Genomic DNA, 12,626 nt, shown 5'->3' with positions numbered 1-12,626 from the left:
ACCCCTGGTACCTCAGGCGTTACAGGCAAAGGCAGATCAAAGCAAGTTCTGCTCCAGCCTTACAAACAGACAGTGTCAACATGGGACTACATGGACATGTACGTTTCTGTATAGCAAAGGAAGCCATCAGCAGAATTAACAGGCAGCCCACAGAATGGGACGAAATCTACCAGCGGCACTTCAGACAAGGGGCTGATAGCCAAAATGTATGAAGGATTGCAGAAATTAAATACCAAGGGAATGAAACTATTTAAAAAAAAAAAGTCTTCAATATCGATAGTCAGATTAAAAGTATTTTAAGATACCTCCTCACCCCCCCTCAGAATGGCTCTCATCAACAAATCTGACAAAAAAAAAAAAAACAACAAAAAACAAAAACCCATTGGAGACATGCAAAAAGAAAGAGCTAAGCGGGGGTGGTGGTACATGCCTTTAATCTCAGCATTTGGGAGGCAAAGGCAGGTGGATATCTGTGAGATCAGCCTGGTCTACAGTCAGAACTGTAGAGAGACTGTGTCTCAAATAAATAAATAAATAAATAGATAAATAAATATGAATACAGATATTGGGAAATTGATTTGGAGACTTCTCAAAAAAATAAAAATAGAACTACACATGATCCAATTATTTCCTTCCCGGGCATATATCCAGAGAACTCGGTGCCCTGCCATAGAGATATTTGTACGCCTGTTTATTGAACTTTATTCACTATAGCAAAGAACTAAGATCAACCTAGTCCATCAAAAGATAGAAAAATATTAAACTCTCGGAACACTTAAGTCATGCAGTTTCAATATTTATTGTAGACTCTCAAAAAATTGTGTCTTAGGGAATAGAGACAGACAGAGGGGCTATCCTGGGTTACATTTGGAGTTCAAGGCAGTTCAGTTTGGGCTATAAAGTGAGTGAGGCCTTGCGTCAAAACAAAAACAAACAAACAAACACCTTTAAAACGGTTTCTTTAAAATGACTTTCTAAGTATGTTTTGTTATTTTATGTGTAATGGTGCTTTGTCAGCATGTTATGTGTGAGCACCCTGTGCATGCCTAGTGATGGCTGAGGCTGGAAGAGGACGCTGGATCCTCTGGGACTGAGTTACAGAGGTTGTGAGCTGCCGTGTCCCCTGCAGGAGCAACTTTGAGTGCCCCGAACCACGCTCCAGCCCACCGTGCTTAGCTCAGGTTGTAGTGCTTAGCTCAGGTTGTAGGAGGTTTCCGGTGCTCCCTCCGTCAGCTTTACCCTCACAGGCCACACAGAAGCCCCTCGCCTCTATCAACAAAGGCAGAATGTGCCCAGGGAAACTGGCCTGGCTGCCAGCCACTGATCCTAGGGTTGAATGGTACTTTCTCAGCTAGGCCTGTTTGTCACTCTGATTCCCACAATGTTCCTTTATCCTGATTGACCACCGAAACGGCTTCTCTGGTACTAGGGTTAGAAGAGATAAATAAATGTGAGGTTGCGCGTGGCAAAAAACCGGAAAGCTGTTTTTTGTTTGTTTGTATGTTTGTTTTTAAATTGCATATGTATGCCCCACCCCCACCCCCCTGTGGCAGGGTTTCACACTAGCTCGGGCTTGCGGGCGGGGAGGGGGGTTAGCGGGAGTCATTCTGTAGCTCAGGTTGGTAGAGAGATTCTCTTACGTAATGGAATTATGGGATTATGAGAGTGAACCATCATGCCTGGCTTTTTTCTTTATTTCTTTACTATTTTTTTAATTTCTGAGAGAGAAAATTCTTGGCAGTCTAGTAAATGTAGCAACAGATGAGATGGGAGCTGGGGGTGGGGGGTGGGGGGGGGAACATGGCGCCTTCCCCAGCCCCCATCTTCTTCCAAAATCGGGTCTTGATTTGTAACACTGGCTGTCCTGGAACTTGCTACGTAGTTCAGAATAGTCTCAAATTCACAGTGTCCTTTAATCATCTTTTTCATCAATAAGAAAAATTTGACCGACCAAGATGCACTTCAGCTTCTTCCGCTTCGTCTCCCCCCACTCCTTCCTTCACCTAGGAACTTGTTCTCGTCCCTATGGCTCCATCTGCTGCTGAGACAAGGAACTGCACATCACCCTTCTCACCAGGACAGTTCAACGCTTCACGAGGGCTGGGAAATAACGCCCCCTGTTGGTGGACTGTCGGACCAGACTCCTCCAGGCTTGAGGAGAAAGTAGCTTTTGCTGCTCGCTGCTGTGTTAAGGACACTCCCAGCTTTCCTTCATCTTATGATGTGTTTAACTAACAACACACACACAGCGTTACAGACACCTTCCTCAATGGCATTGAAGTGTGACGTTCTGGGAAAGGTTTTGATGTTTAAGTGCTAAACCATAGAATTCAAATGCGAAACTTGAATTCTATCCCTACAACCCATACAGAGCAGAAAAAGGAAGCAGACTCTCACCCAAGTTGTTCTGACCTGCACATGTGCACCAAGGCACACATGGCCTACCCCACACACAACTGAAAAGATTTCAACAATGTAAAATCCGAGTCAATGAGCCAGCTTGTCCCGGTGACAAGTGCTCAAGAAAAATGATTGGAAAGAGGAGTTACTTGGCTTATGGTTTCAGATGCAGGGCTGGCTGAACCATTACACTGGACCTGAGCTGAGGCAGAGTATCATGGCAATGGGAGTATGCGAGTGGCACCCATTCTCCAGACTGGGGTCCCACTCACCTGAACCCCTGGGCCAGAGCAAACCCTGTTTCCCCAGTTCTTACACATCTACCCTGATCCATTCCTACTTTGACCCAGACCCCCCCCGCCCCCGCCCCCCCCCCATCAGCTCTCACCTCCTGCCTTAAACCTACTCTATTTGCTGCTTTCTTGTTGTCCTGATAAAATACCACGACCAAAAGCTACCTATGAACAGAATGGTAGAACCAGAGGCACAGAACCCATTGTGTCAAGGGAGCACGGCAGCAAGCTGCAGGTATGGCGGCCTGGGCAGGAAGCTGAGAGCTCACATCTTCAACTGCAAGCACAAAGCAGAGACGGTGAACTGGTAACGCAGTGAGGCTATGTGTAACAGGCCTCCAGACCTTAGCACAACTGACGCCATGAAGGAAGTGCCATTCAGGCCATAAGACTCAGCATGTTGACAGTACCACCCACCAAAACTAAAACAAAGACCTCACCATCAAAGTCTATAGTTCTGGGAATGTCTCTAAATTTATTAACTCTGTTTCTTTTGGCTTCTGTAGTTCTGCTTTTGGCTAACTGAAGTATGTCAACCCAGAACATGGTTTAGAGCTTAAAAGCGCATCCTGAGAGAGACTTGGGGATACAGTGGGGTCTTGGACACCCAGTGTAGTAGCCTGAGGTTAATAAAGACCTTCTATTGGTTTAAACCTTTGACCTAATAGTCTTGTATGAGCTCCCAAAGTTCACCAGAGTCCTGTTTCCAGGGTAGAAACCAAAGCAGTGGATGTAGCTGATGGTTGGAGACTGAGTATGGAGTGGCCCACAGCATAAAGTTGTGTTTTCTTCAGCTATGTCAGCCTCCTTGAATGATCCTAAGCAGAGAAAGCAGTTTAGCCTCTGCTGCTCATCTTGGTAGCAGACTGAGGTTGAGGCCTCACCTTAATACTGACAGGCACTAGGGACTTGGAATGTGTTCTGCTGCAGTGGAAGGCCACAGATATCTCTTCTTGTCCTGGCTTTTGTTTGGGTAGTGTGGTGAAGGAAAGAGGCAGGAGGCTAGCCAGCTCTGTTAGCATCCATCTAGCTCCAGCTGGAACCGCTGTTGCTATAGGCAACCATAGGCTGCCATAGGCATCCCCCTCATCCTCTTCTACCAAGTACCTAGTTCTGCTGTACTCCAAGAGGTCCTGAGTGCTTCCAGGAGTTCAACAGGCATCCTGACACGTGCATAAGCAAACACTTGAACTCCTGTGGAAGCAATTACGGGCAGCGGAGGTGGGCGTGATGGTCTTCTTCAGGGGCACCCACAGTTGTGGGCTCAGCGGACTTGCTTGTTCTTTGTTTGGGAGCCACTTCCGTGTGATGCTGGCAAAGGTTGCACACCGGCAGCTGCCTTTTTCTCTTCCGGCACCTATGGGCTGCGGGTGAAGGGCAAGCATGTTTTTAGGTGCTCTGCCTTCCGGCTCTTGTGGGATCAGGAGGGGAGAGGTCATTTGAATGTTCAGCCCATGTGGAGGAACTGGACAAGCACTTGGGATGGGTTAACAGCCAAAGGCTCCATCACAGGGTACACGCATGGGGATTTCCTGTTATAAGGCTTGGCTTGCAGCTGGCGTTCTGTTGCGTTCTCACAGAGCAATACCATAGTTCACAGGGTTCACGGGGAAGTCATCTGAGAACTGTGTGGGCTGGAAAGAGCATCTCAGATTGTGGGGTAGTGGGCTGCGCACAGACAGCTTCAGTCGAGCAAAGGTCTGGAACCCCGGGGATTCCACTCCGACCCGACTCAGTGCAAAGCGGCTCAGAGTCGCACTCGCTTCACTTCGCCAGAACCCAAGCACCAGTCCTGGCCAGAGATCTCCGTGGAAAGCCTCTGGAATGCAGGCCCACATCAGATGGTATCCCCTTCTATGGAGAACATTCAGAGCATTGCTAGCGAGGGCATAATCTAACAGAAGGCTGACTTACAGATAAAAGAAACCATATTGGTCAGCTGATCACTGAAAGTCCAGAAGTCATGTGAGACATAGAAGTCACCTTTAGTGAGGCAGTTTATATACAATTCCCCCATTTTGTACAGATCTGCTACCTGTCTGCGGGGAGGGGGGGGGATCTAACTATGTAGCCCAGCCTGGCTTGGAACTCACTCTGCAAACCAGATTGGCTTCCACATCCCCCGTGCTGGGATCGAGGGGTCACAACACCACCCTGAGCTCCGTCTGCTCTTTTGGTTAGTTGTATTCCCTGGTTATTTCTTTCAGTGCTACTGCATCATATAGTGAACTGCACAGCTTCATAACTCACAGCATAACACAGAGCAGAGGAATGAAAGGGAGAGGGAGAGAGGGAGGGGGAGGGAGAGGAGGAGGGGGAGGAGGGGGAGGGGGAGGGGGAGGGAGAGATCCAATGGGCTAGGCCAGAGGGGTGTTAGGGGACTCATGGGAGAGAAATGGAGTATTGAATAGGACTTGCCTTGGCATATGTGCAGTTGTTGTTGTTGTTGTTGTTGTTGTTGGTGGTGGTGGTGGTGTGTGTGTGTGTGTGTGTGTGTGTGTGTGTGTGTGTATGTGTGTTGGGGATGGAACTCAGGACTTCAAACCTGCCAGGTAGTGTTGCACTGGTGAGCTATGCCCCCAGCCTGGGTAGGGTAGAAGGCCAGAACCCCTCGGCTACTTATCTCCCAGATTGTTCTCCTCCTGTCATTCTTCAACCTAAACATCCGTGGGATCAGCAGAGGCTCTAATGAGCTCTGTCTAGTTAAGGTATAACTCTGGACACATCTCGCTGCCCGAGGTTAGTAGACGAAAAGATCCAGAGCCTGGGGACAGTGTGTCTGGAAGACTCCTCAAACTTCTGATAAGCAGGAAGCTTCCCCATGACATCACCCAACCCCGGGATGCTTTGTGATCAGGACCCTCGCTCACCCAGGAGGACTGTACAATGTCTCTGGCCAAAGCCCAATCCATGCAGACAGATTTGGACGCTTTCCATCTGGCAGGGTGTGACCATGGGTGTTCACCCTTTCTGTCCTTGATGCTGTCAGACGTTTTGTTACTCTCTGTCTTCTAAATAAACATGGTTATTAAATCCAAGGATGATATTTTATAAGGACTCTAACAAAAAATAAACTAAGGGGCAGAAGATTTCCTTAGAGTCTTCTGGGTTCCGTAGTTCAGATGAAATCCACTGAGTGTTTAACTGCACAGAAATCCAACAGAAAAGAAATCACATGAAAACCTAAAACCATACCCATAAAGTCTCACCAACATGGTGCCTAAGCATGAACTGAACTGGGAGACACAAACACATATGACAAAGTAGCATTAACCCTAAAGAACTGCAGGCTACTGAAGAAATCTGAGAGCAGGAGAGGCGGCCCTCCCCAGGGAAGAGCACTGTCCAGGACCAAACGCTCAGCTCTGAAAACATGCGTACAGGTGACATCATACAGACCGAGAAGGTCATATTTAAGAATATAATATGCGTGTAATAACAGTTATTTTAAAAGAGGCCATGAATTTAAAAGGTAGAAAGGTGGGGTATATGGGAGAGTTTGGAGGAAATGGAAAAAGTTGTAATTATATCATAATTTCAAAACAAAAATGAAAACCCTCTCTCTTTTTTTTGTTTGTTTTTGTTTTTTTGAGTCAGGGTTTCTCTGTGTAGCTCTGGCTATCCTGGAACTCACTTTGTAGACCAGGCTGGCCTCGAACTCAGAAATCTGCCTGCCTCTGCCTCCCGAGTGTTGGGATTAAAGGTGTATGCCACCACGCCCGGCTGCAAATAAATCTTTTAAAAAGAAATGAATAGTTGACCTATAGCCAGCCACACACTTTTTCATGTCTTTTTAAAATTATTTATTTTTATTCCTCTTTCATACCTGAGGATAATTGGATAAGCAGAGAGAATTCGGTAGAGGGCAGAGAAGTGAGAAAGTGGGCACTCAGGGATAGATGACCTTGGGAGAAGTAGAGAGCTACTCCCAGAAGAATTGTGAAATCAATATGGAAGTTCGGAAAAAGGATACAGTCCCAGAGAAGTGAGAAATTCAAGACCAAAGGACTGCACTCTAAGATGCTTGCGATGTCTCCTTCCGGCCTCAGACTTATGTGCCTGGGTAAATGGTACCCAGGCCCTTCCGGCCATCTCAGCTCTCTGCCTGCTCCTCCTGCACTGGCTCCTCACATTCACATTTGCAAATGCATGAGAACAGAATTGGACACCACAGAAGACATGGGGTTCTGTAAGTCACACCTCTGTCTGAGTGCTTACCTGGTCAGATGAGGAAATCAGGCCTGTCTTCCAACCTCAGTCACCAATATCTATCCTGTTGCCACTCTTGGAAAATGGGAAGTCACTCTGCAGTTCATTCCTGGTGATAGGATGGTTGCAAGCCTCAATTTTTTAAAAGTATCTGGGCAGTAAGACCCTTTAAGTGTCTGTCCCTTCAAGGTTGAGATGCTGTAGCTGGACTCAAGTTTATGAAACATTTGATGTTCTTATGCCAGATGTTTACAAGGCAAGGGTGCAGATGTGTGGGCGGGCTGGGGTGTAGGCTGTACAGGGCAGTGAAGAGCCGTGAGGCTGAGCATGGAGACAGACCTGGGTTCAAGTTTACCCATGGTGAAAAGTACTATTCTTTTCTTTCTTTCTTTCTTTCTTTCTTTCTTTCTTTCTTTCTTTCTTTCTTTCTTTCTTTCTTTCTTTCTTTTTTTTGAAAAGTACTATCCTTACTGAATGATCAAACTGGGTCCTCAGGTGAGGTGACATAAGATCGGGGAGGGCCCCCCCCCCCCCGCAGCACCTTCTCAGACAAAAAAAACCCAAAGAGTCCAGAAGAAAGGCTAAAGGGGCTTTTAACGAAATCGCTCCAACAGCACACGCGAAGCACAAGGCTGCAGAGCCCGGGAAGATGGAAAACCAGTTTCCTCCGGTCTCTGCATTGAAGCTTTTGCTGAGGAGGACATGACACCTGTCCTGCTGGGGCTCATGTGAGCCTGGGGGTGAGGGTGGGGGTCAAAAACGTGCTCCGTCTCCTCGAGCCAACAAAGGAAGAAATAATTAACTGCATTCAAGTACTGTGGGCTTAACTTTGCAGGAGTTAAGGCTGGCCCCAACTCAGGAGGGGCCTTTGAGATAGCAGATTGCCGACGGACTTTATTTCCTTTAAGTTTGTGTTAGCTTTGGGCCAGGAAGGGTCAGCTAATTATGTTTACTGTCGCCAGTTTGCCCTTTAGCTTTGTGGCCACTTTAAGGCCCCAGTTGCCCTTTGGGTTCATTTTTAACTAACTAGCAACTCACAGTTGAAGGGTTGCTTGCTGAAAGGTCTCAGTTTGAAAGTCTGACCTTCCTCTTGCTAATCCACCTTGAAGATCTCACATCTCCCCGACTCCTTGTCTGCCCCAACACTGCCATGCCAGCTGTACGGTTAATTCCAAATCTATGGAAGGTAAATTCAGTCACTAACACGGTCACAGGTGGTGGTGGTGGGGGTGTCACAGCGGATCCCCGGTATATGTGGAGCACCCGGTTTGCAAGACCCAGAGGTGTCAGAGGAAAAAAAGCCAGCAGAGGGGACCTAGGAGAGCCCAGTCACCCATCTGTGTGAGGTTTCCCACGGCTTTTTAGGAACAGTACTCCACAGCAAATGCGCTGTTATCCCCCAGCCTTAACATTCCCACCCTTGGGCTAGGAAGGCCTTTTCTCTTCTGGGAGGTGAAGAGCAGACTGGTTTATTAGGGCTGTGTTAGGGCTTGGAATGAACTGTGAGTAAGGACAGTTGGGACCTCCTGGGGAAAGCGCCCTTGTTTCTAGCGAGTGGATTGTCTCCAGAAGCTGAATTCGGGAGGCCGCGAGGTGCACCGGTTTATCACCACCCGCTATAGACTCTCAGCAGCAGCATCAAAGAGGCCCAGCTGCAAGGGGGATGGGTGGGTGGTGCGGAGCGGACAAGGCGCTTGGCCTCCTGCCCAGTTCACCTTGGGAGTGGCACTTTGGTCTCAGTCTGAAGCCGGTTCACTTCCTGGACAGTAGGCTGAAGGATTCATCGCTATCCAGGGAGCGGCCAGCCTTCTTGTAGCAACTCATAGATCTGCAAATACATGAACCTGTGGGGGGACGTTTCACATTCAAACCACAGTAGAAACCTTTGTTTGAAAAGAATCGCTGGCAGACTGAGATGGGCTCCAGGGGAGAGAGGTGAGGGTGCTGAGCAGGCAGCCCCAGGGCAGTGCTAGGTTTCGGGAGACAACTGAAAGGGAATGGGCCTACATTGCTCTGGGTCACTGGGCTGGCACCTGTCCGTGAACACAGTAGGCAGAACTCTTTCTTCCAGACCCACGAGCATTGAGAAATCTTGGACAGTAAGAGACAGAACCTGCTCCAGACAGTTTAGCCCACGACTGGAGTTTTACAAGTTTAAACTAATATATATTGATTATTATTGTTGTGGGTGTGTCTGTGTGTGCCGGCGCACGTGCTGAGGCCAGAGAACTATGTTCAGGAGTCAGTTCTCCCTTTCCACATGTTGAGGCAGGGTCTCTCTGGTTTCTGAGGTGCTGTGTGTTCGAGGCTGGCAGCCTGTGAGCCTCTTTGGCCTTCCACCTTCCATCCTGCGGTATGAGTGCTGGGATTACAGATATCTACCACTATATCTGGCTTTCTACAGGTTGATCGGGTTAGTTTTTTAACTTGATGAGAACTAGAGTCATCTAGGAAGGACGAACCCCATTTGAGAAAATGCCGCCTCAGACCAGCCTGTAGGCAAGCCTGTGAGGCATTTTCTTCATTGATGGTTGATGTGGAAGGGTCCAGCCCATTGTGCCCACACTATTTCTTGGGTAGGTGGACGGTCCTGGGGTTTATAAGAAGTCAAACTGAGCAAGCCAGCCAGGAGGAGTCTGTAAGCAGTGCTTCTCTGCGGCACAGCTTTTGCTCCAGCTTCCTGCCTCGACCTCCCTCAGTAATGGGGGTGTGACCCGAAGGTTGTAAAACGAAATAACCCTTCCCTACGAATGGTGTTCTTGGTCACAGTGTCTGTCACAACAGTAGAAACCTAACTAGGACACATGGGTTCTGATCATTGACCGTAAAGGGTTGGAGAGATGGCTCAGTGGATAAGAGCACTGGCTGTCCTTCCTGGGTTCAAATCCCAGCACCTACATGCTAATTTACAACTGTCTATAACTCCAAATCCTGACCTAGACACACATGCAGGCAAAAAACTAATATACATAATTTTTTTAAAAAAATGTTAAAGAGAGAATTGAACTTAGATGGTTGTGGCAAATGCTTTTATTCATAGACGTCTTGCTGGTATCTAAACCCAGGATGTTTGTGTCTTGTGTAAACTGGGAGGGTGAAGGTGGAGCAGCCTGAGAGGGGCTGGACCCAGGGCTCTCTGCCCTTCTTTTCTCTTTGTCTCTGTGGAATGTGTTCTCTTTCTCCTAAGGACGGGGGAGGCCGCTGCGATGTGTGTCCAGGCTGTCACAGTCTCAGCTTCCAGGAAAGAGCTCCCACAGGGAATGCTCCCCACATGGGAACTTGAAGTTGAAGCTGTATGGGCCTGGGTGGGTGAGCATGGCCAATCTAAGCAAAGACACCATTGGTTTCTTCATCAGCAAAGTCAGGACATCCTAGAGCTTTGTGGAGTCTCTGAGCATGATGGCCCTAAAAGGCCACTGGAAACTGTGCTCCTCAGCCAGTCTCTTCTTCTTGTACCCTCTCCGTGGTCACCTCTGCATTCACCCCAGCCATCAGCTCCTTGCAGTTTTAGTGCCTTGGTCTGTGTACTCTTTACTTCATCCACTTAGCTCCACCCTCCTGTGCCACGGGCTGGGGCTGTCATCTCCCAGTAGGGGGCCTTCTGACCCACCTCGCACTCCTGCTATCTATCACCTGTCCTTTCCAGGTAGTGTTGCAGGATGTAGAGAGCACAGGATAGTTGGGACAAGCTCCAGAAAATATGATTACCACAAACTGGCAAGATTGAGGCAGGAAAGCCCTTTGCCATTGCCAAGGAATAGGGCCCCAGGGACCTCATCCCTCCAAGCAACCATCAGGCCCTGTTGCCTACATGGAGGTGAAGGTGGCCAGTCACAGACCTCTACGATGCATTCAGTGCTTCCATCTGTTGGGGTAGACACACACTGCTCACGTTCCACGGGCCCAGTTTTATATCAAGCTCCTACCAAGGTAAATACCTATAAAGTAATGATTTGTATGGGGGCCATGTTTGGTGGGTACGTAGCACCTTCTCTAAATTTGCATCCTAATACTTAGGTGATGAAAGCAAGCCCTTCTGCTCACAAATCCAAGCAGAACCTTTCAGCTCATCCTTGATCTCTCCTGCCACCTGCTGGACTATGCTAGAAAATACACCCGAGTCTTCTCAGCCTGCCTCTAAAATGTCTTCTGCCTTTTTTCTTCACCTTGTTGGCTTTGTCTTGGGCCCTGAACTCTCAGATCCTGAGGTCTATCGACCACAGCTGTCAGTTAAAGTCAAGTTTAAAGCCTTGAGTCAGGTTAGGCAAGATGATTCTTGGCTAGTTGAATACTGACACGTGTCCAATGGAAGGACCCAGTTCCTTAAGTGGCACTCATATGGCTGAGTTATAATGTCCTGCCAGGTGGCCCTGTTGTACAGCAGTTTTTCTGTAATTGAAACACTCCCTCTGGGGGTGGGGGAGATTGTGAGACTCAGGAGGTAAACAAAAGGTCTCATGTCTGAGAAAGCAGAAATTTGAAAGATTCTCAAAGACCCTTCACCAGTTCATGAAAGGAGTGATCAACTCTGATTAGACAAGCTGAGAAGATGTTTGTCTGTGAGAAGAGACTCTTGGACTGTCCAGCTGCCTGCAAGCTGTTCAGAGAACTCCAGGGTTGCAGCGTTTGTGAGTCATTAGGGGTGGGCTTTTCCACGATACAGCTGCTTTTGGAATTATCCATGTTCCTACACACAATACCCTTATCTGTACTCCTGTTTGTAATCTCAATTAAATAAAACAAAAAACCAAAAGATGTTGGCTCATCAAGTCCGACTTTGGTGCAAGACTTACTTTAAGTCTATTGTGGGTTCCTTTTGTGGTGTGTTTGTGTGTGTGTGTGTGTGTGTGTTGTGTCTCCCCACCCCAGAAAGTCTGTCATACAACACCCACAGTGCCCATATAAGCCCTTCTGCAATCCCATTTTATTTTTCAAGGCTAATTCTGCAGTCCTCCAACAGTAGCTGATACAGGAGAGCGGGCCAGCCTGAGCTGACGCTATCCAAGGTGCTGATTCTCTTAGCGCAGTGCTTAATTAAGGGATTCTTCACCGAGGGAGAGAATCAGCTGAGTGAAAAGACATCTGTCCCATTTAGTTTTCAGAACTGAAAAGTCACGTTATAACCTTTTCCACATTACTTTGCGGTCTGTGGAATGAGTTTCCGCTGGACATTTCATTTCAACCTCCCAAGAACTCCACAGGCATATTATTTGTTTCCATTTCAGGAAGGGGGAAAGGAGTGTGGACAGATCAAGGGAAATATTCAGGGTCATGAGATCATGCCTACACTGACCTTCCATTAAAATCATCCAATGGCGCTGTCTTAGTCAGGGTTTTACTGCTGTGAACAGACACCATGACCAAGGCAAGTCTTATACAAAACAACATTTAATTGGGGCTGGCTTACAAGTCTAGAGGTTCAGTCCATTTTCATCAAGGTGGGAGCATGGCAGTATCCAGGCAGGCATGGCGCAGGCAGAACTGAGAGTTCTACATCTTCATCCAAAGGCGGCTAGTGGAAGACTGACTTCCAGGCAACTGGAGTGAGAGTCTTAAGCCCACATCCACAGTGACATACCTATTCCAACCAGGTCACACCTATTCCATCAAGGCCACACCTCCAGATGGTGCCAATCCCTGGTCCAAGAATATACAAACCATCACAGGTGCTCACAATATGCCTTGTCTTCATTATCTGTGACTGGCACCTCCTTCCATCTAAGC

At 47.8% G+C, this 12,626-nt stretch overlaps 3 annotated features.

The window, feature by feature from the left end:
- Window positions 6,963-9,746: a transcriptional cis regulatory region, noted in NCBI's record as "-45 enhancer region deleted by CRISPR/Cas-mediated homologus recombination". NCBI's record gives its function as "positively regulates expression of Nanog (eRNA-independent) and Dppa3 (eRNA-dependent) in mouse ES cells" and the evidence as "EXISTENCE:knockout evidence [ECO:0001091][PMID:27681417]".
- Window positions 6,963-10,083: a biological region, named in NCBI's record as "Nanog -45 enhancer". NCBI's record gives its function as "regulatory_interactions: Dppa3 | LOC108942767 | Nanog".
- Window positions 7,233-10,083: an enhancer, noted in NCBI's record as "-45 enhancer fragment used in reporter gene assays". NCBI's record gives its function as "activates an SV40, Nanog or Dppa3 promoter by reporter assays in mouse ES cells" and the evidence as "EXISTENCE:reporter gene assay evidence [ECO:0000049][PMID:24135681, PMID:27681417]".

The sequence above is a fragment of the Mus musculus genome, chromosome 6 (genome assembly GCF_000001635.26).
Source record: "Mus musculus strain C57BL/6J chromosome 6, GRCm38.p6 C57BL/6J".
Taxonomy (NCBI): domain Eukaryota; kingdom Metazoa; phylum Chordata; class Mammalia; order Rodentia; family Muridae; genus Mus; species Mus musculus.
The sequence above is the reverse complement of the archived record's forward strand: the minus strand, read 5'-3'. Positions and strand labels throughout refer to the sequence as shown.